The following is a 21,721-nucleotide window of genomic DNA, read 5'->3' on the forward strand; positions in this document are numbered from 1 at the left end:
AGAGAGAGCTGCCGCAGCGGTTTGAGTGGTAAAGCTCAAATGGCTGGGGGGGGGAATCAGCCTCCGTTTGCATAGTCTGGGTTTTGGGGGGGGGTCGTTTGCTGGTGGAGTTTGCAGGTGGGAGAGGGAAGGGTCTGCTTCAGCCAGAGGGGGTGGGGGATCAGCCTCCGTTTGCATAGTCTGGGTTTTTTGGGGAGGTGTCGTTTGCCGGTGGAGTTTGCAGGTGGGAGAGGGAAGGGTCTGCTTCAGCATGCCAAATGCAAACTTTTACCTTTCAATAAAAAGTTGTTTGTATCATTGAAAGCTCTGTTGTTGTGTTTTTCTTTTAAGGCAAAAGATGTGAATGTATGCGTTGTTTTTTCTAAACTAAAACCTCAGTATTCAGGTTAAATTGCCGCATTGGCACTCAGCGATAAATAAGTGGGTTTTGGGTTGCAGTTTGGGCACTCGGTCTCTAAAAGGTTCGCCATCACTGTCCTAGATGCTCGCCGACAGCATATGCACGTGATAGCCATTCCTTGTGGCCCATAATCAGAGTCACCTGGCCATTCAGATGCACAGAGGTGGTGTTTGCTCATGTTCTCTTTGATTCTTCATACTGTTGGGTTCACTTTGATTTTGTAAAGTCCATGTTGTCATTTTATTATCATTGTATTTTATCATCTTTTGTAAGACACGTTGGACATTCCATGGAACAGTAAGGTAGAAATGTTGTCGTATATGTGTATGTGTGTATATATGTGTGTGTGTGTATATACACACACACATATATACACACACACATATATACATATACACATATACACATACACACACACACACACACACACACATATATATACACACACACACACACACACACACACATATACGACAACATTTCTATCTTACTGTTCCATGGAATGTCCAACGTGTCTTACAAAAGATGATCAAATATAATGATACACACACACACACACACACACACACACATATATATATATATATATGAGGGAAGGCAGCATGGTATAACCCGATCTCGTCAGATCTCAGAAGCTGTTGTTAATAGAAATGCATTGGCCTAATGGATGTACACTTCATGCATCTGATGAAGTGAGCTCTGATTCATGAAAACCTCACCTGGGGATAAATTTTGCTAGTCTTTAAAGGTCCCTGACCTGGATGGCCCAGGCTAGCCCAACTTCATCTGATCTCAGAAACTAAGCAGGGTCAGCCCTGGTTAGTATTTGGATGGGAGACCACCAAGGAAGACCAAGGTTGCTACGCAGAGGCAGGCAATGGCAAACCACCTCTGTTAGTCTCTTGCCTTGAAAACCCCATAAGGGGTTGCCATAAGTTGGCTGCCACTTCATGGCACTTTACGTATACACACACACACACACACACACATACACAAGAACATAAGAACATATATATAAACAAATCTGCTTGATTCTTCTCCATGAATTTGTCTAATCCCAATTGATAGGTTGTTGGAAAGATGAGCATGAGTGAAGTTGGGAGCCACTGCCGATAACCAAGCACAGGCTGGAAAAAAATAGACGGGGTTGCACCTTGAGAGGAGTAATTGCAGAAAGCAAGGAGTTCAGTGTATATCTCCTGCTGTCTGAAAACAGAAGCAATTTTCTCTGCAGGCACAGTAACTAATTTACAGAAGATTGGCTGGTTGACGGGGAATGAGAAAGGGCTGTTTCAGCCTGTCATTTTTCGTCTGTAACAGCCTGAGTGGTTGGCTCCATGGCCAACTTGCATGTCTTGAAACAAAAATAACCCAAGTCATTTACTTATTACATTGATAGATAGTTTGTATGACTAAAAAGGGGGGGGTTAAACCCCAACAAGCAACTAACAGAACCCAAGGGCACAGCCAGATGGCAGTTAATTAATTCAGTTTTCCAGCATTAATTGAACACATGAACACATGAAGCTGCCGTATACTGAATCAGACCCTTGGTCCATCCAAGTCAGTATGGTCTACTCAGACCGACAGCGGCTGTCCAGGGTCTCAGGCAGAGGTCTTTCACATCACCTACCTGCCTAGTCCCTTTAACGGGAGATGCCGGGGATTGAACCTGGGGCCTTCTGCATGCCAAGCAGATGCTCTACCACTGGGCTACGGCCCTTCCCCTAATTACAAACTGGATTGTAGGGTGATCATTTAGTAGATTTATATCCCACTGGACTGCCACGAAATTCACAGCACCATAGATAGTATGGTGCAAACCCAACCGGTTCCAAATTTGTACCAATGCAATGGCTAATTCTACATAGTATCAGTTCAATAGTGCCGCCAGGACAAGGCTTTGGGATGGACCAGGGCTTCATGAGCCCCAAAAGCAGGCTACAGTTTCTATATGGTTTTCTGCATATAGTTTTGCATTAACTTCTACAAGACCATTCCATCCAGTCTGTAAAATTACCTAACCATACCCCTGAGAGCCAGCATGGTGTAGTGGTTAAGAGTGGTAGTTAGGAGTGTGTATAAAGTGCCATCAAGTCGCAGCCGACTTATGGCGACCCCTTTATGGGGTTTTCATGGCAAGAGACTAACAGAGGTGGTTTGCCAGTGCCTTCCTCTGCACAGCAACCCTGGACTTCCTTGGTGGTCTCCCATCCAAATACTAACCAGGGCTGACCCTGCTTAGCTTCTGAGATCTGACGAGATCAGGCTAGCCTGGGCCATCCAGGTCAGTTAGGAGTAGTAGACTCTAATCTGGAGAACCGAGTTTGATTCCCCGCTCCTCCACACGAGCAACGTACTCTGATCTGGTGAACCGGATTGGTTTCTCCACTCCTGCACATGAAGCCAGTTGGGTGACCTTGGGCTAGTCACACTCTCTCAGCCTCACCTACCTCACAGGGTGCCTGTTGTGAGGAGGGGAAGGGAAGGAGGTTGTGAGCTGGTTTGATTCTTCCTTAAATGGTAGAGAAAGTCAGCACATAAAAACCAACTACTACTACTACTACTCTTCCTCTTCTTCTTCTGACCACCTTCCATTCTGCTCTGATCTCCTTACCCCTCATCCTGCCTTCAGTTGTCCAGGAGAAAGATCTTGTGCTGATTAGGATGGAACACCAACCACCACTGGTTCTGACAGCTGCTCATTTGGACCATATCGATATCAATTCTATATCGCCATGGCATTTAATTAAAATGAAGGAATGGGGTTTCATTCTGCTTCTGTTTCAGCATCCCAGCCCAATTAAAGTCTGGGAATATGATGACTGACAATGCTTATGTAACAAGTGAATTACTTGTCAAGATTCATGTATCTTCAAAGTGTCCTCTAGACTGTGGAAACAGAGAAATATGGGGTTTTTGGACGGATGTCATTTTAGCATCTCTGACAGATAATGTGGGCCAAATTTTCAAGATGTCTTGCTTGCAGACACATTCAGTCGTGGGCACAAATGAAGGAATTTAGACATCTGTGTTCCTAGTTTGCTCCCAAATTATGTCTAAATTCCCATTGTGTGAGTTAATACAATTTCAGAAGAGAATTAAAGGCAGCTGGTGAAACATTGTCTCCAGGATATTTATTGCCATTTCCCTTACGACCAGCAACTTACAAAATGGTCATCCCTTTGTATGTCAAATAAATGGAATTCCATTAAGGAGACAATTCTGCAACACAACATTCTCGAGATTCTGTATCCGTGCTAAGTCGATACATATTTCTATGCCTTTGACTCTCCTATCTGATTTGGCTGGGACAGCGTATGTTGGATTTATTCCCTAATCCAGATGATCTACCAGTTTCCCAAACTTTTTGAGTCATGGAGCACTTTTCAGGAGAAAAATTCATCACAGAGCACAAATGTTCACCTAGCACCTATGAACTGAACTGAATGGCAGTAGTATTTTTCTTTCCAATCTCTTCATGGAGCACTAGGAGATGTTTCGCAGAGCACCAAGTGCTCCTTGGAGCACATTTTGGGAACTGCTGATCTAAGCTGTAGACTGCTCCATCCACGCCTTCTACTAGAATAATAGGACAGTTGGACTAGGGGGTTGGACAAGATGACCCTGGTGGTCCCTTCCAACTCTATGGTTCTATGATTCTATGATAGGGAGGAACTCTGGGAAAACAAACAGGGGAGGGGGATCATTGTTCAGTGTTAATGGCAACAAGTGTTGGGGAAGACCTTTCTCTGCCTGAAACCCTGGAGAACCACTGCAGATTGGAGTCGACCTTTGTGGTCCAAATGCTGGGGGGAAATGCAACATCCACCTGGGAAGATGTTGGTTTTCCAGCATCTCATGGTTGCTGCGCAGATTGGGAATCAATGGCAAGCATAACCATGCCTGTTGTCTTTTCCCATGCTGACACTGTGGAAGGGCGCTGGTGTCTAGCATCTTGCAGGACAATTCGGCATGCAGGTAAGGAGAAGAGAGGAGCAGCTGCCAGCATGGTGTAGTGGCTAAGAGAGGTGTTTTGGAGCAGTGGACTCTGATCTGGAGAACCGGGTTTGACTTCCCACTCCTCCACGTGAGTGGCGGACGCTAATCTGATGAACTGGATTTGTTTCCCCACTCCTACACACAAAGCCAACTGGGTGACCTTGGGCGAGTCACACTCTCAGCCCCACCTACCTCACAGAGTCTCTGTTGTGGGGAGGGGCAGGGAAGGAAGTTGTAAGCCGGTTTGATTCTCCCTTAAGTGGCAGAGAAAGTCGGCATATAAAAACCAACTCTTCTTCTTGCCCCAAGCTTCAAGCCAGTATTTAGACTACAGTCAAAAATAGCCATGCAGATCAGCTTTGGATTTCACACATTAACAGATCACTTCAGGATACAATGGTTCCATATTAACATACCACACCCTCATTAGCACATTATCTTCATACTTACAGGACAATGATTAGCACATTACCTTTGATACTTTTTGCAGGACAATGATTCAGCTCAAACCCAACCCCTTTCTGACTATATATAACTCTTCCTACACACTTGACACTGAGAGACGCTGTCCTTCAGTGTTACTCCTCTGAAGATGCCTGCCACAGCTGCTGGCGAAACATCAGGAAAGAAAATACCAAGACCACGGTTACACAGCCCGGATAACCTACAAGAACCAGTATTTAGTTATTTGATTCCCTTCAGAGTTAAGTTGTGGGACTCCCTGCCCCAGGATGTGGTGATGGCTGCCAACTTGGAAGGCTTGAAGAAGGGAGTGGACATGTTCACGGAGGAGAAGGCTATTCGTGGCTACTGGTAAAAATTGATACTAGTCATGATGCATACCTATTCCCTCCACGATCAGAGGAGCATGCCTATTATATTAGGTGCCATGGAACACAGGCAGGATAACGCTGCTGCAATTGCCTTGTTTGTGGGCTTCCTAGAGGCACCTGGTTGGCCATTGTGTGAACAGACTGCTGGACTTGATGGACTTTGGTCTGATCCAGCATGGCCTTTCTCATGTCCTTATTTATATCTCGCCTTTCACCCCAAAGGGGGCCTGAAATGGTACCCATCCTTCTCCTTCCGTCCATTTTATCCTCACACAACCCTGTGTGGTAGGTTGAGCTGAGCATGCATGACTGCTCCAAGATCTTCCACTGAGCTTTCAGGCCAGAGTGAGGATTCAAAACCGGGGTCTCCCAGATTCCAGTCCAACACTCTAACTGTGCTTGTAGGGCTCTGCCTGTGCTTGTGAACCAGGTAGGTAGCCTCCTAGGGATGCTTTACTAAGGGAAAGAAATCATGAGAATCAATAAGTTGCAATTCAGCTAGGCAGCAACTAATAAACTCTAATTAAACCCAACCTTGGTGCCTGAAACCATAATCCTAAACAGAGTTAAGCCCTTCTAAACCTATTGACATGCATGGGCTTAGAAGGATGTAACAGTGCTTGGGATGGCACCCCGAGTCTCTTGTTGGCATCTTCCAGCAACTGCCCCTTCATTTTAAGCAATGCCATTTGGGATAAATGGACCAATGCTTTGATTCAGTGTAAGTTCAGCTTTGCAAATGCAAACAAAAGAAATCAGAGGTCTTTTGTTCCTTGTTCTTCCTACACGGGGAACATTTTATGCTACATCTGTTCACATTTTGTAAGTGGAACTGAAACAAATTCTTTTCCAGCTCATTGCGGTTTTCATTTCTTTGACAAAATCTTGTTCTTGGTGAAAAATGCTCTTTGATTTCTCTCGTTGTGTCTTCCTCCTTTGCTGGCAAACTATAAATGTAATATTGCACATGAGCATGGGATGATTTCAACCAAACAGAATGTATGTTTCATTGGATGTTTTTTCTCTTTTCAATGATTTTGAAGGTGTTTTTTTTTAAAAAAAAAAAAGCAGGATAAATTGCTCACAGACCTTCCCTGTTACTCAATAATACACATCAATATCCACAGTGTGCACAGAGTCAGACCAAAGATCTATTGAGTTCAGCATCCTGTTTTCTGTAGTGAAAAACCTGATGTCTCCAGAAAGCTTAGATGAAGTCCATGAAGGCAATATCTCCCCCATTATTGCTTCCTAGAAATTGGTATTCCAAGGTATACCATCTCTGAACATGGAGGTTCCATTGTGCCATAATGGCTAAGTCAGTATGATGTAGTGGTTAAGAGTGGTGACTCTAATCTGGAGAACTGGGTTTGATTCCCCACTCCTCCACATGAAGCCAGCTGGGTGACCTTGGGCTAGTCACAGTTCTTTCTAAACTCTCTCATCCTCACCTACCTCACAAGGTGTTTGTTGTGGAGAGAGGAAGGGAAGGAGATTGTAAACTGGTTTGATTTTCCTTAAAAGGTAGAGGAAGTCAGCATATAAAAACCAACTCTTCTTTTTCTAATATCTGTTGACAGCTCTCTCCTTCATCAATTCCCATTTCAATCTATCTAAGTTTGTCAATTCCATAAATTCATTCTATGTAGGTTCAGAAGAGGGCGGGAAGGCGGCATGGTATAGCTCAATCTCATCAGATCTTGGAAGTTAAACAAGGTTGGTACTTGGATGGCAGGAACACTGAAAAAGGCTCTACAGAGGAAGGCAAGGGTAAATCACCTCTGCTTCGCATTTGCCTTGTAACCTCCTTGATGGGGTTGCAGTAAGTTGGCTGTGACTTGATAGCACTTTACGCGCACACACAGTTTCAGAAGAAGCACTTCCTATTGTTCATCATGAATGTGCTCCCCTTCAATTTCATTCAGTAGCTCTGAATTCAAGCATTTTGAGAGGGGCCAGCATGCAAAAATATTCTTTTGATCCACTTTCCCTACACCATGTATCCAATGATAATGTTCTCCTAGTGTACTTAAAATCACCGTAAACCCTAATGCCGTTTCTTTCCCCCGCCCCCCAAATAACTCCACTTCATATTGAGATCAGGAATTGCATAATTTCAAATTGCTGTTTAAGATGCATAACTAGGCAATGTGTAAATATTTTGATTTTCTTATTAAGTTGGAAATCTAAAATTCTTAACAACTGGCAGCAAATCAAGGAATAAAAACGCTCATGTGTTCAGAGAACAGAATGGAGCAGGGAGGAACTGTCAGATTCTTTCCATGTAAACCGAGCGGGGTGGCAGGACAAAAATCGGACATGTCTGTTCCAGGCTGTGAAGCAAAGAGTATGAAAGAGAGGAGGCAGAACATGAGTTCTCACAATTAGCAGACACCCCCAGCCTGTTCACACTCCTCCTTCCCATCTCCAATGTTTTTCTGCATTTTTTGCTACATTGAAAAGTAAAATCGGAAGACGTGTCAGAACTCTAACATGTCACTAACATGTCTGTGGATGGGATGTACCATAAGTGGTGTGCGCCAAGGTCTCAGGGCCCTCTTCAAGCACCAAAAGGACTTCAGGCATGTGATATTTGCATTGGGCAAGCAGCATGAACAGGGGTGGGCGTTAAAGCCACTGGGGAAGGGCCATAGCTCAGTGGTAGAGCATCTGCTTGGCATGAAGAAGGTCCCAGGTTCAATCCCTGGCATCTCCAGTTAAAGGGACTAGGCATGCAGGGGATGTGAAAGACCTCAGCCTGAGATTCTGGAGAGCCAGTGCCAGTCTAAGTAGACAATACTGACTTTGATGGACCAAAGGTCTGATTCAGTATAAGGCAGCTTCATGTGTTCCTGAGAAAAGTCCCGGTGATCTGATGGCAGGGCAAGGTACCCCCACCCCGGACAACCCTCAGTGTGAGGCAAGTGGGAGCTGCTGCTCCCATGAACTGGAAGCCCCAGCCCCACACAGCATGGTGGGAGACTCCTCTGTCTCCTTTTCCCACTCTGTTTGGAGGGCAGAACCCTTTCCAGAGCTTTTTTTGCCTCCCAGTCTATCCTGAGCATGAAACCTCTGGCTCAGCCAAGCTCCAAAGACATGGATACTCTGCCTTTTCCAACAGAGAAACATTGTCTGCTTGCTGCAGTGGAGGTTCCATCTTCTGATTCCAGCCACTCAGTTGAAAGAGGGCCCGTGGCTAAGAGGCAGAGCACCTGCTTGACATGCAGAAGGTCCCAAGTTTGATCCCCAGCATCTCCAATTTAAAAGATCGGGTAGCAAGGCATGCAAAAGACCTTGACCTGAGACCCTGAACAGCCACTGCCAATCAGAGTAGACAATATTGCCTTTGGTCTGATCAGGTGCTAGGTGTAGGGCTGTCAATTCGGTTCGGCCCGAATTGAAAATCAACAGAATTTCCCCTGATTCGGTGCTTTTCTGTTCGGACGGATCCAAACTCAAAACTGGCTGGCAACCGGGGGGGGGCCGAATTCAGCGAGTTCGGGAGTTCGCGAATAAATCCGGCAAATTCGGCAGTCAGTAAGCAGCATAACCATCAGTAAGCAGCATTCTCCTCCCCCGGCCAATCGGTGGGCAAGCTGGGTCTTCTTCTGGCCAATCAGTCAGGATTGAGTACTGGAGGAATCAGCTGATGTGCGGCCCGGCCAGGGAGAGAGAGAGAGAGAGAGAGCGAAATCCTCGTGTGTGTGTGTGGGGGGGTGCTTGTGCACATTCGCTCCTTTCTGTGGCTGCAGGGGGTGTATTTTTTGGGGTACAGACACAAAACTTTCACTGGAACTTCAGATGAAGCTTCTTAAGGTACCCCCCAAGTTTTGTAAACATTGGGTCAGGGGGTCCCGAGATATGGGCTCCCCCCCTTTTTCTTTCCATGGCTGCAGGGGGCGCATTTTTGGGGGTACAGATCCCAAACTTTGAGTGGAGTTTCAGACCAGTGTTCTTAAGATACCCCCCAAGTTTTGTAAACATTGGGTCAGGGGGTCTCAAGATATGGGCTCTCCCCTTTTCCCTCCCCCCCTTTTCCATTTATGTGGCTGCAGGGGGTGCTTTTTTGGGGATATAGCCCCCAAACATTTAGCATAGCTTCAGTGAATTATTCTTAAGATACTACCCAAGTTTTGTAAAGATGGGTTCAGTGGGGGCAGAAATATCGCCTCCCCCCCTTTTCTCTTTCCATGGCTGCAGGGGGCGCATTTTTGGGGGTGCTGATCCCAAACTTTGAGTGGAGTTTCAGACCAGTGTTCTTAAGATACCCCCCAAGTTTTGTAAACATTGGGTCAGGGGGTCTCGAGATATGGGCTCTCCCCCTTTTCCCTCCCCCCTTTTCCATTTATGTGGCTGCAGGGGGCGCTTTTTTGGGGATATAGCCCCCAAACATTTAGCATAGCGTCAGTGAATTATTCTTAAGATACTACCCAAGTTTTGTAAAGATGGGTTCAGTGGGGGCAGAAATATCGCCTCCCCCCCTTTTCTCTTTCCATGGCTGCAGGGGGCGCATTTTTGGGGGTGCTGATCCCAAACTTTGAGCAGAGTTTCAGACCAGTGTTCTTAAGATACCCCCCAAGTTTTGTGAACATTGGGTCAGGGGGTCCCGAGATATGGGCTTTCCCCTTTCCCCTTTTCCCTATTGGGATGAATGGAGCAGCCGATCCTGTGTGCATCTCCTCTCCAGAGCAAAACGTTCCGTGCCTAATTGGAATCATCTTGGATTACAGCCCCTCTTGATGGAACAGAAGACAGCCACAGTAAGACCCCTTTGGGGGCTTTAATCTATAATTTTTCTCCTGTGTATGTGTGTGTGGGGGGGGGGGAAGCAGAGTCTGTGTGTGTGTGGGGAGGGAGCAGTTTCTGTGGGTGGGGGGGAAGCCAAAGGGGGCTTTCGTTGGTTCTGCCTGGGGTGTGTGTTCCCCCTCGAGTCTCTAGCTCCCTGGTTTGAGGGGGGAGGTTTCAGTTGTGTGTTGCAAAGGTGTTGTTTAACAAGGTTGTGTTTGCAGTTGTTTTGCTAATTTCTCCGCTGTTGTCGGGGCTGGGAGCTTTGTGCGTGGGCGGCAAGCTCTGCTGAGAGATGCACATTAAGGGTGGGGGGACCCCTTTCAGGGCCCATATCTCAGCCCCCCCTGACCCAATCTTTACAAAACTTGGGGAGTCTTTCAATAAACGTCCTTTGAAGCTCTGCCAAAAGTTTGGGACCTCTAAGCCCAAAAATGCCCCCCCAGAGCCGCAGAAAGGCGCGGTTGTGTTTTTAATGGCTCTATTCGGCCGAATTTGTTTCCGAACTTTGAATTCCCGCCGAATTGAACGGATCCGAAGTGGGGGAGTTCGGACTTCGGAACGTACCGAACCCACAAGGGCCAAATTCGGCTGAATCCGAACTGTACCGATTTTTTTTTTGACAGCCCTAGCTAGGTGATGCAAAGGACCTCTTCCTGAGACCCCAAAGAGCTGCTGGTAGGCAAAGATAGAATAGAATCATAGAGTTGGAAGGGACCACCAGGGTCATCTAGTCCAACCCCCTGCACAATGCAGGAAATTCACAACTACCTCCCTCACACACACCCAGTGACTCCTACTCCATGCCCAGAAGATGGCCAAAATGCCCTCCCTCTCATCATCTGCTTAAGGTCATAGAATCAGTATTGCTGAACTCTGACCGTGAAAGCCTTCGACAATATCATAGAATCAGTATTGCTGACAGATGGCCATTTAACCATGCAGACCAAGGATCTGACTCAGTAGAAGGCAGCTTCAGGTATTCATTCTTTAAAACACCCAATCTCAAAACTGAACTTTTCCCATGCAGTGCAATCCACTAGTGATAGGTCAAAGTTAGCTAGAAAGTCCTGTGTATGAAACTTTCTCTAAAGTATCCCCAGAAAATTCCCACATGGAGTATCCATAGCAAGAATGGAGCATGCCTTAATAGACAGATTTGTGGCCTGGTTGTTGTCATTTCAAAAACCAGTGAACGAAAACATAAGGTAGTTGCTGGGACGATGGCCTTTAAAGCCGACAAGTTAAAAACATACAGGCGTCGAAAGCCAACCAATACTGCTTTATACCACATGATTTACAAACACAGTGTCATCAATATCCGTCCTCCGATTCCCAGAAGATGATAATGACTTGCAGAGAAACACAGGAAGCAAACATTTGATAACCGCGATCTATTATCTATCCTGCCCGCCTCTACGGCTATCATAAAATGTTTTATTTTTCCCATAAGGGAGATAAGAGGTAGGATTAGCCTGTTTAGCTGAAGTAATTATACCACCATCCCTGGGGCTGTTTCAGATAAAGTGAGATTAGATATTCCAATGGGATTAGTATAGCGTAGTACTCGGCGAGATGGAGTCCACCGGATTACACTATCTGAGAAACGCCCTCCCGGATCAGAAATGGTTCAGCAACAGGCAAAATGGAAATGCCGCTTCCCATGTTTAAGAAAATAGTTGATGAACTCTCAAGAGAAAACTCTTCCATTGCTTATGCACATTCAAAGCATACAAGATGTTGGTAAATAGGAGACTCTCCCTTTTAAGGAGATTGCTTTTATAAAACACTTTTTTAGAAGCCAGGACTCTCAATGGCAGACCCAAACCTAGGACACAAAATTACGGTCGTTTATGCATGGGAGTCTTACCTGAGGTTCGTTGCTCGCTGGACCCATACTTCCCTGTTGGGAGTCTATGCACCAGCAGTCTCCAAGCTCAAATCAGGAAGGATTGGAATCCCCGCCCCTTGAAATGCTGCTTCGTAATTGGCTGTAGTGAGAGAAAAGTTCCCTCCATCTCAAACCCAATTGCCACATAAAAAATCATTTTAAGAACATAAAACAAAAAATGGAGTAATCTGAAAAGAAGGTGGGGAGGGGGAGAAATCCAAACCTCGGTTTTAAAAAGCCTTTCTTCTGCTCAGAAAGAACTCTGAGGAAGCAGGAAGTATTTGAATTCCCGCCTCTGGACATGCTGCTTTGTAATTGGCTGTGAGTGAAACTAAGTTTGCATGTCCCGCACTTTGCCTTATGCACAGAGATTTCACCTGGGCTGAGCTCAGGGGACAGGGAAGAATAGGGTTAACAGAGGAACAGGAAGGTCCAGGATTTGTGAGGGCTGGCAGCAAGGTCATCTCTAATGGAGGGAAAACTCATGCATAACTCCAAGGAACAACCTGGACAGACAGGGGGTGAATGTGAGTGAAAGTACCCATGCATAAACTACCTATATTGCTACACAGACTCCTGACCCTAGGCTTTGCTTCCAGTGGCAGACTTTCAAAGGAACAGCTACTAGGGTAGCCAACTGCCAGATAGTAGCAGGAGATCTGCTATTACAACTGATCTTCAGCCGATAGAGCTCAGTTCACCTGGAGAAAATAGCAGCTTGGGCAATTGGACTCTATGGCATTGAAGTCCCTCCCCTAACCCCGCCCTCCTCAGGCTCCACCCCAAAACCTCCCGCCGGTTGCCAAGAGGGACCTGGCAACCCTAACAGCTACCTAGTTATTGAAACAGACTGATTTGACAAACCAAAAAGGCAGAAGGGTTAATATACTCAGAATGATTCACCTTTTTTTGCAAATAAGGTGTTCAAAAATTGAATGTACTTTATTCACAATGTTCTCCAGGTGAACACCTCATCTGATCACATTTAGTGAAGAGTTTGCAACTTGAACCATGCAGAATTTGGAGTTGTTTTGCAGCTGGGTAGGGAAACAATGCAGCGAATCAGCAGCCCACAGTTGGCTGGCTTAAGTATGCTCCAGGGTAGTGGCAGGTCCATGCATCATTTTAAAAGAGCTACAACTTGGCAGTATGTTTTTGCACCCATGCTCTCAAAAGGGTTGATCAGTTGACAGCAGTCATAAAGTCAGTAGATGCTCAAAACTTACTGGACTAAACTACAGTTCCCAGGAGGCAATGTGAGAATGCACAAAGTAGTCATGATCCAATTTATACCACTCAACACAAAGAACAGGAATCAGGCACAACAAATGAGGACTAAAAAAATTGGGGGGACTACACATCTTCCTTACTACTAACACCCTAACAGGCTCAAGACAACTAAGGAAGCAACTCTTTTTGGAAACTGGTTGTTTTTTTTAATATGGGTTGGACAGACAGCTAACTTCCCTACTGAGCTCCTTCCCCTTCCCAAACTCCGCCCTTCCAGAATTCACCCCCAAATCTACAGTAAGTTCCCAAGCTGGTAACCCTATATACACCTGGCAAGACATAAAAACTCCCTTCTTCTTCAGAGGAGGAGGAGGAGGGTTCTCTACCACTCAAGGAAGAATCAAACTGCTTACAATCACCTTCCCTTCCGCTCCCCATAACAGACACCCTGTGAGGTGGGTGAGGCTGAGAAAGCTCTAAGGGAGCTGTGACTAGCCCAAGGTCACCCAGTTGGCTTCATGTGAAGCAGTGGGGAAACCAACCCGGTTCACCAGATTAGATTCTGCCCCTTATGTGGAGGATTGGGGAATCAAACCCAGTTCTCCAGATTAGAGTCCAATGCTCCAAGCCACCACTCTTATCCACTACATCACGCAGGCTCTCACACTGGCTTTTTAAGTGTGGCCCCACATTATAGCCACATAAACTGGCCTCCTCAGACATCTCTAAGCTGCCAAATGCCATACAGTAACATGCGTTCATTTTAGCATACTGAGCTTTTCAACTCTGCCGGCTGCAACTTAAGAGAATCTCGAGATGCGAAAGCCTCAAGTCCCTCAACACTTCCTTCACACCCAAAATTAGCTGTCATACATAATTAGGTTAATTTAGCCTAATGCTCCTCTGAAATGTGAGCATGTTATTGACAATGAAAGCAGGCATATGGAGCAGGTGACCTTGCTGCTGATGGAGAACGAACTACTTGAGTCTAATCCTCAGCCGTGATGGAGAGCAAGGGTGGATTCAGTGTTTGGTGGCTATGATGGGCTGGCTGGGTTTCTCGCTGTTTGGGGTTGTCACAAAGATGAATGGAGAGATTCCCTCTTCAGCTCCAAGAAAGGAAAGAAACAGCCCTGCACAAAGATATGTCTAGGAAGTATATTAGGTAAGTGTAGTCAGACAGAAATGTCATCGGCCAGCACTGTTAATGCAAACATTACGGCTGAATCCCAGCCTCTAGTCCTACAACAAGTGAGCAAACATTTAAAGGAGGATTGGATCCAGAAGAAGTAGATCTCTGGAATTTTTCGCGATAGGAGTGGAGGAATTGGGCTCAAAGGAAATGCATCCTTGGAGTACAAATTTTGTTCCCCCTCACTAGTTTTTCACCAGCAAAGGGTCAGCCTCTTTGGCTGCCCAGAGGGTCCTTGGATAAATCTGAGGCTCTCTGAAGACACACCACAGGTATGTGTCTTTACACTTCTCCTTGTGATCATTTCTGAGGCAGAGGAACTGCCACCACTGCCACTGCCACCAATGTTGAAAGCATTTTCTTGCCCCCAAATGGAGGGAAAATGGGGGGCCATAAAATTAGACCCCCTGACCCAATCTTTCCCAAACTCAGGGGTTCTTGTAAGGAGAGTCCCCAGCAGCTATGCTGCAAATTTTGTGCCTCCAACTCAGAAAACAGCACACACCCCGAGCCCCACAAAGATTCCCCATAGACTAAAATAGACTTATGTCAGATCTGAGAATCACACAGAGAAAAATATCCCGGCATGGGAAGCCTATGGGGGACTCTTTGTGGGACTCTGGGAGGGCTTTTTTTAAGGTAGAAGCACCAAATTTTCAGCATCACTGCTGATGACTTCCCTTACAAGAGCCCTCGAGTTTGGTTAAGTTTGGCTCAGGGTTTCCAATTTTATGGGGGCCCATTGTTCCTCCATTGTTTCCAATGGAGGATGGATGGGGCATTCTCTTTGAGGGCCCATAAAATTGGACCCCCTGACCTAATATTTACCAAACTCATTGGTTCTTCTAATGAGAGTCACCTGCACCTATGTTGCAAATTTGGTGCCTCTGCCTTAAAAAATACAGCCCCCTTTTACCAAGGGTCTTGTCCATCTCATACTATTGGATTCCTTTGTTTCTCCATGGCGGAAAATGATGGAGGTATTAGATATTATTGTCTGTCACAACAATTTCTCCTGACTAAGGACTATTCTCAGGCAAAGGCTATGGTTAAACAGAGGATTCTGGATATTGAAAGGCAGCATGATTTGAATAGAGTTAAGAGCTTTCTTTATGATCCAGGTATGTTAAATAAGGTAGCTTTGATGCCTTATGTTAAGCATTTAGATAATCCTAATCATAGAAGGATTTTCACCTTATTAAGGTATGATATGCTGCCCTCAGTGATTCTTGAGGGTAGATATAGAGGTTTACCATCTAAACAATGTGTATGCTTATGTGAAGATGGGAATATCAAGACCCTGGAGCATATCTTTTTTGGATTTTAAGATCTATAGTCATATTAGGGAAACTCTGATTACCCCCATAGTTTCCTGCCATTCTGGCAAAAATAGAAGGACTCTTCTCTCAGTTATGCTTGCAGATAAGAAACAAGAGATCATGTTCAAAGTTGCCAAATTTGGATGGATAGCCTATAAGACTAGGAAAACTTGGGTAAGCCATATATAGGCTTTTTAGCTATAATTTTTATAAACATAGTGCATAATTCTGTGAATTTATCATTTTAAAATGTTTCTTTTCTCAAAAGTTATTTGATATACTGGAAGTTTGAATTATTATATTGATTCTATTTTTATTGGTCTTGCACTGTATTAAATTAATTAAATTTAACAGCCCCATCAGAGCCCACAAAGATTCCCCATAGGTTTCAACTGAAGCATTTTGCCGCTATTGAAACCTATGGAGAATTCCAAAAAGCTGTAAAAGACTGCACATTTTCGGCATTTTTCAGATTCTGCTTTTTGGTTCCATTGAAATGGTGCCTTTTCCGGTTCAGCATATGCACACCCCAAGTTCAGCAACTTGTTTTACACAGTGGCCAACCAGTTATCCTGGAGGGCCAACAAACAGGGGAACCCAGAGACCAAGGGTTTCCCCTGATACTGCCTCCTGGCACTGATATTCAGAGGTTTGCTGTCTTTGAATATGGTGGCTCCCTTTAGTTGACATGGCTAGTAGCCACTGAAGGATCTATCCTCCACGAATCTGTCTAACCCCCTTTTAAAGCCATCTATGCCCATGCTACATCCACTGGCAGTGAATTCGACAATTTAATTACTCATTGAGTAAAGCAGTGTTTTCTATTTGTCTGCCTTGAATCTATCACCCATGAGCTTCAGTGGGTGCCCTGAGAGCTAGTATTATGAGAGAGGGAGAAAAGGTTCTCTCTGGCCACTTTTTCTAACCCATGCATCATTTTATAAACCTCTTAGAGTTCTTAAAGTCAATGTTATTTCCATGCTGCTTAGGTTTCAGCATCCTTCATTTTGGACTCCAGCTGATTCCAGTTTTTTTTTTTCCTAATGAAATTCTGCATTCCTCCCAAATACCTCTTCTGTACCCTTTCCTCACCTGAAATGCAAAAACGCCAGACACAAAATACCCCCAAATGACTGAATTATGATTTTTGAGATTACCAATCACAAAGCCCAACAACAACATCTGGCAAGACACACACACAAGCCCCCTTAAATGCAGTGCACAAATCTACCCTTCCTTGTTGAGAATAGATATGAGCTCGCCTTTGACACTTGGAACACGATTACCATGTAAGTAACCTCTCCCTCCCCCCAAAAGGGGCTTTGTGAACATACAAGCTTCTATTCCCCCATGCTCATTATTCCACAGGTCTGCCCAGTAATTTATAGGAACTGAAACATTCTATTAGCCTTGATCATCCTGCTTTCTCTCAATTTAAGCAGGAAGTGGTACCATAGGGGAACTTTAAAGCAATGATTTGGTTCATGAATTTTTTATCTCTTTCCTTTCACTTGACTTGTGGCCATCATGCTCTGCCCTGTTTCTTCTGACAGCTCTTTGTAATGGGAAGATGTGCCGTAGCAGAGAGACAATCAGCTGAGCAGAGGAGTCATCCTGGACATGAAATTTATATGACGTTCGCCAGCTCGCTTCTCGTTTCAGAGAGATCTACTTTACCAGGGCCTAGAAATTTGGTGTGAGCTCCCTTCTCCAGCACCGATTTTAGCTCTGGACTGTCACGGGCACAGACCGGACTTCTACAGATGCCCTCACGTGTGGAACAATGCTCACACAGTCTCACATGGTCACATCTCCCATCTTCAAGACAGATAACAAAAAATATTCAGAGGGCCAATGGGAAGAGATTTCTTTGGGGTGCTGTGGCTAGAGTGTTGAACTAAGTCCAGGGAACCCTAGGTTCAAACCCTCTCTCTGCCTTGAAGATCACCTTCAGTCCATCACTCCATGTCTACCTAACAGGGTTGTTGTGAGGATGAAGACCCATGGATGCCACGCTGCGGTCTTTGGAGGAACAGCAGGATAAAAAATGAGATAGACAGATATACTGTAGAAATGCACCTCATTGATAGCAGTTCTCCACATCTGAGTAAGGGATGTGGGTGGTTCTTCTGCCACCAAATCCACCAGTAGGGTTGCCAACATCCAGGTAATAGCTGGAGACCCCCTGCTATTACAACTGATTTCCAGCCGATAGAAATCAGTTTACCTGGAGAAAATGGCTTTGGCAATTGATTGCATAGATTAAATAATCCCCACAATAGGAACTCCATGCGCTTGACTTGCCAAGTCACACACTCTCAGCCTATCCTACCTCACAGGGTTGTTGCAAGGATAAAACAGAGGAGAAAAGAATGGTGGTAAATAGAGGGGAAAGAAAGAAAGAAAGAAAGAAAGAAAGAAAGAAAGAAAGAAAGAAAGAAAGAAAGAAAGAAAGAAAGAAAGAAAGAAAGAAAGAAAGAAAGAAAGAAAGAAAGAAAGAAAGAAAGAAAGAAAGAAAGAAAGAAAGAAAGAAAGAAAGAAAGAAAGAAAGAAAGAAAGAAAGAAAGAAAGAAAGAAAGAAAGAAAGCAGGCAGGCAGGCAGGAAGGCAGGAAGGCAGGAAGGCAGGAAGGCAGGAAGGACAGGGTTTGCGACTATTAAGGGGGTGCTCATTTAGTGCTCCAAACCCCTTTCCCATCTCCATCCTAATAGTTCTTTTTTTGACCTCATTTATAACTTCTGCAGCAACCAATTAAGGCAGGTCCTTTTTGGAGGGAGGATAACAACTCTAGGCAGAGGGAAAGCAGCAGGTGTTGATGAACTCTTGAGAAAGGAAGATCTTGTTCTTCAAATGCACTTTGTTATAACAGTAAGAAAAAAAATACAGATCATATTTAGGAAGAGCTGTATTAAAATAGAAAGCTGACATTTGCAGCATGGGTCAGGAGCAATTTAATTCCCTTTTTAAAAAAACTAAAGCAAGACTCTTACATGGTGTCAGAAAGACAGTCTGGTTGTTTCTGAGAAAGAGCTATCAGCCTTCTTAGCACGATAAATGTATCAATGTGTTCATAAGCACATCACTGATAGGGAACTCTGAATTATTATCTTTGCACTTTCCATTGTTATGAATCACCAAATGAGCACTGCAGACATTTTGGCGTGCGGGTTTTCTGCCTTGTGTCAAAACTAATTTAGGCTTGTCGCCTTTCAGTTATCTCGTTAGCCAAATATTTTCACTCAGTCCTGAGACACCCAGCCCTGCGATTACAGCAATGATAACAATATGCTCAACAAAATATCCCTTTTGGTTTGCCGCAAACTCAAGTGTACCCCTTAGAAACAATATTTCTCCAATGCTTTACCTAAGGGCAGAAGCTGCTAACGGACAGAACAGCCATTGGATGAATTCATCCAACAGCCATTGGATAGAGTAGACAGGTCCCTCTTTGCCACCCGTGGGAGGCTTTCAAAGCAGAGCCTGAGGAGGGTGGGGTTTGGGGAGGGGAGGGGGACTTCAACGCCATAGAGTCCAATTGCCAAAGCGGCCATTTTCTCCAGGTGAACTGATCTCTATCGACTGGAGATCAGTTGTAATAGCAGGAGATTTCCAGCTAGTACCTGGAGGTTATGCAAAAAAATACTCACAATACTAGAAACCACAAGTAGCAACAAACAAACTAGCACGACTCAATAGGAAATTTCAACAATTCATTAAAGTGATGAAAATGAAAACCACCAAAGGTGTGTAATACAAAACAATATAAACACTATATACAAAAATACCAGGAACAAATGGAAAAAATCCAAAGTCCAAAGGTCTTATCCTATTCCATCATCTTCAGATGCAACCGTAGAAATAAGGTCCACAAAGGTCCAAAGGTAGTGACAAGACAACGAAGAGAGGAAACGCTATTCCGGATATCTTTAGCGCTTTCACAAAAGCACAGCTTCATCAGCCTATAAAATTTATATAATAATTTTCATAACATTTTTCATAACATTTTTACATTTTTTCATTTTTTAATTAAATAAATAGTTAATCAATGGTAAATACAAGGATAGACAACAATAATCATATAAAAAGCTTACCTCTTAGTGTGATAGAAAGCAAACTCACTGGGAGAAATTTAATCCATATAGTTCAGTTTTTTCTTCTTTTTATTATCCAAACGTATTAGTTTTATATAATATATTATTTTTGCAATTTTTTATTAATATTTTTTATGCTCCCAAAAAGAAGGGCTGCCAAACCTTCCGGTTCCAAGTTAGATTGTAAAAATACTGCATACGCAGATATAGAGCTAATGGGTCACGTGCTGCTGTTGTTACTGGATTCATTAAAGGCACAGTGTCAAAAACGGAGCTCAACTCATAGAAAGCAGGACAAATCAAATTCATTATTTAACCCGTTGGGGGCCAAGGTGTTGAATAAATGTATAAAGCGCATTTCATTTTGAAGGAGCACTTTTTGTACATCCCTATGATCATGTGGATGATCACGGTAAACCCATAATACAAAAAAACGCATATCAGTCTCAGAATGTTTATGCTTCACAAAGTGGCTCGTTAGTGGAGCCTCGAAGTTCAAAGAGCGCAACCTCGATCTGTGTTCTCCTATGCGCAGCCGAACTGGGCGCATGGTACTGCCAATGTATAATTTAGAACATTTACATGTAACCGCGTAAATTACGCGGCTTGTGGCACAATTTGAAAAGTGTCTTAGTTGGAATCTGAAGTCTGAAGTTGCTGAGCGAAATTCCTTAACAGGAAGACTCAGCGGACACACAGAGCATTTTCCACATTTAAAATGGCCGACGGCCGAAACGTGTGAAGCAGATTTCTTAAGGAAGTCAGAATGTACTAGACGATCCCTAAGAGCTTGGGTCTTGCGCATTCCAAAAATTGGTGGAAAGTTGCATCCAGGAATGTCCTGGATAATATGCCAATGTCTTCTGATGGCTTGTTTTATGGCAAAGGAATGTTTACTATAAGTTAGAGAACAATACACATTTTGTTTAGGAGTTGGTACTTTTTTTGAGAACAGAGATTGACGTTCTCTTTCGTTGGCTCTATTCCAAGCTTGAGAGACAACATGCGGTGGGTAACCTCTTTTTGTTAAAGAGACAGACATTTTTTCAGAAGCTTTCTTGAAATCGTCAGTACAAATTGCATTTCTCTTTAATCTAAGGAAGTTACTAAAGGGAAGATTATTTTTAAGATGAATTGGGTGATTAGACGTATAATGCAACCCAGAATCTTTAGACATACTTTTTTTGTACGTACGGTCTTACAGCTGTGGAAATGTGGAAAATGCTCTGTGTGTCCGCTGAGTCTTCCTGTTAAGGAATTTCGCTCAGCAACTTCAGACTTCAGATTCCAACTAAGACACTTTTCAAATTGTGCCACAAGCCGCGTAATTTACGCGGTTACATGTAAATGTTCTAAATTATACATTGGCAGTACCATGCGCCCAGTTCGGCTGCGCATAGGAGAACACAGATCGAGGTTGCGCTCTTTGAACTTCGAGGCTCCACTAACGAGCCACTTTGTGAAGCATAAACATTCTGAGACTGATATGCGTTTTTTTGTATTATGGGTTTACCGTGATCATCCACATGATCATAGGGATGTACAAAAAGTGCTCCTTCAAAATGAAATGCGCTTTATACATTTATTCAACACCTTGGCCCCCAACGGGTTAAATAATGAATTTGATTTGTCCTGCTTTCTATGAGTTGAGCTCCGTTTTTGACACTGTGCCTTTAATGAATCCAGTAACAACAGCAGCACGTGACCCATTAGCTCTATATCTGCGTATGCAGTATTTTTACAATCTAACTTGGAACCGGAAGGTTTGGCAGCCCTTCTTTTTGGGAGCATAAAAAATATTAATAAAAAATTGCAAAAATAATATATTATATAAAACTAATACGTTTGGATAATAAAAAGAAGAAAAAACTGAACTATATGGATTAAATTTCTCCCAGTGAGTTTGCTTTCTATCACACTAAGAGGTAAGCTTTTTATATGATTATTGTTGTCTATCCTTGTATTTACCATTGATTAAC

The sequence above is a fragment of the Euleptes europaea genome, chromosome 17 (genome assembly GCF_029931775.1).
Source record: "Euleptes europaea isolate rEulEur1 chromosome 17, rEulEur1.hap1, whole genome shotgun sequence".
NCBI lineage: Eukaryota > Metazoa > Chordata > Lepidosauria > Squamata > Sphaerodactylidae > Euleptes > Euleptes europaea.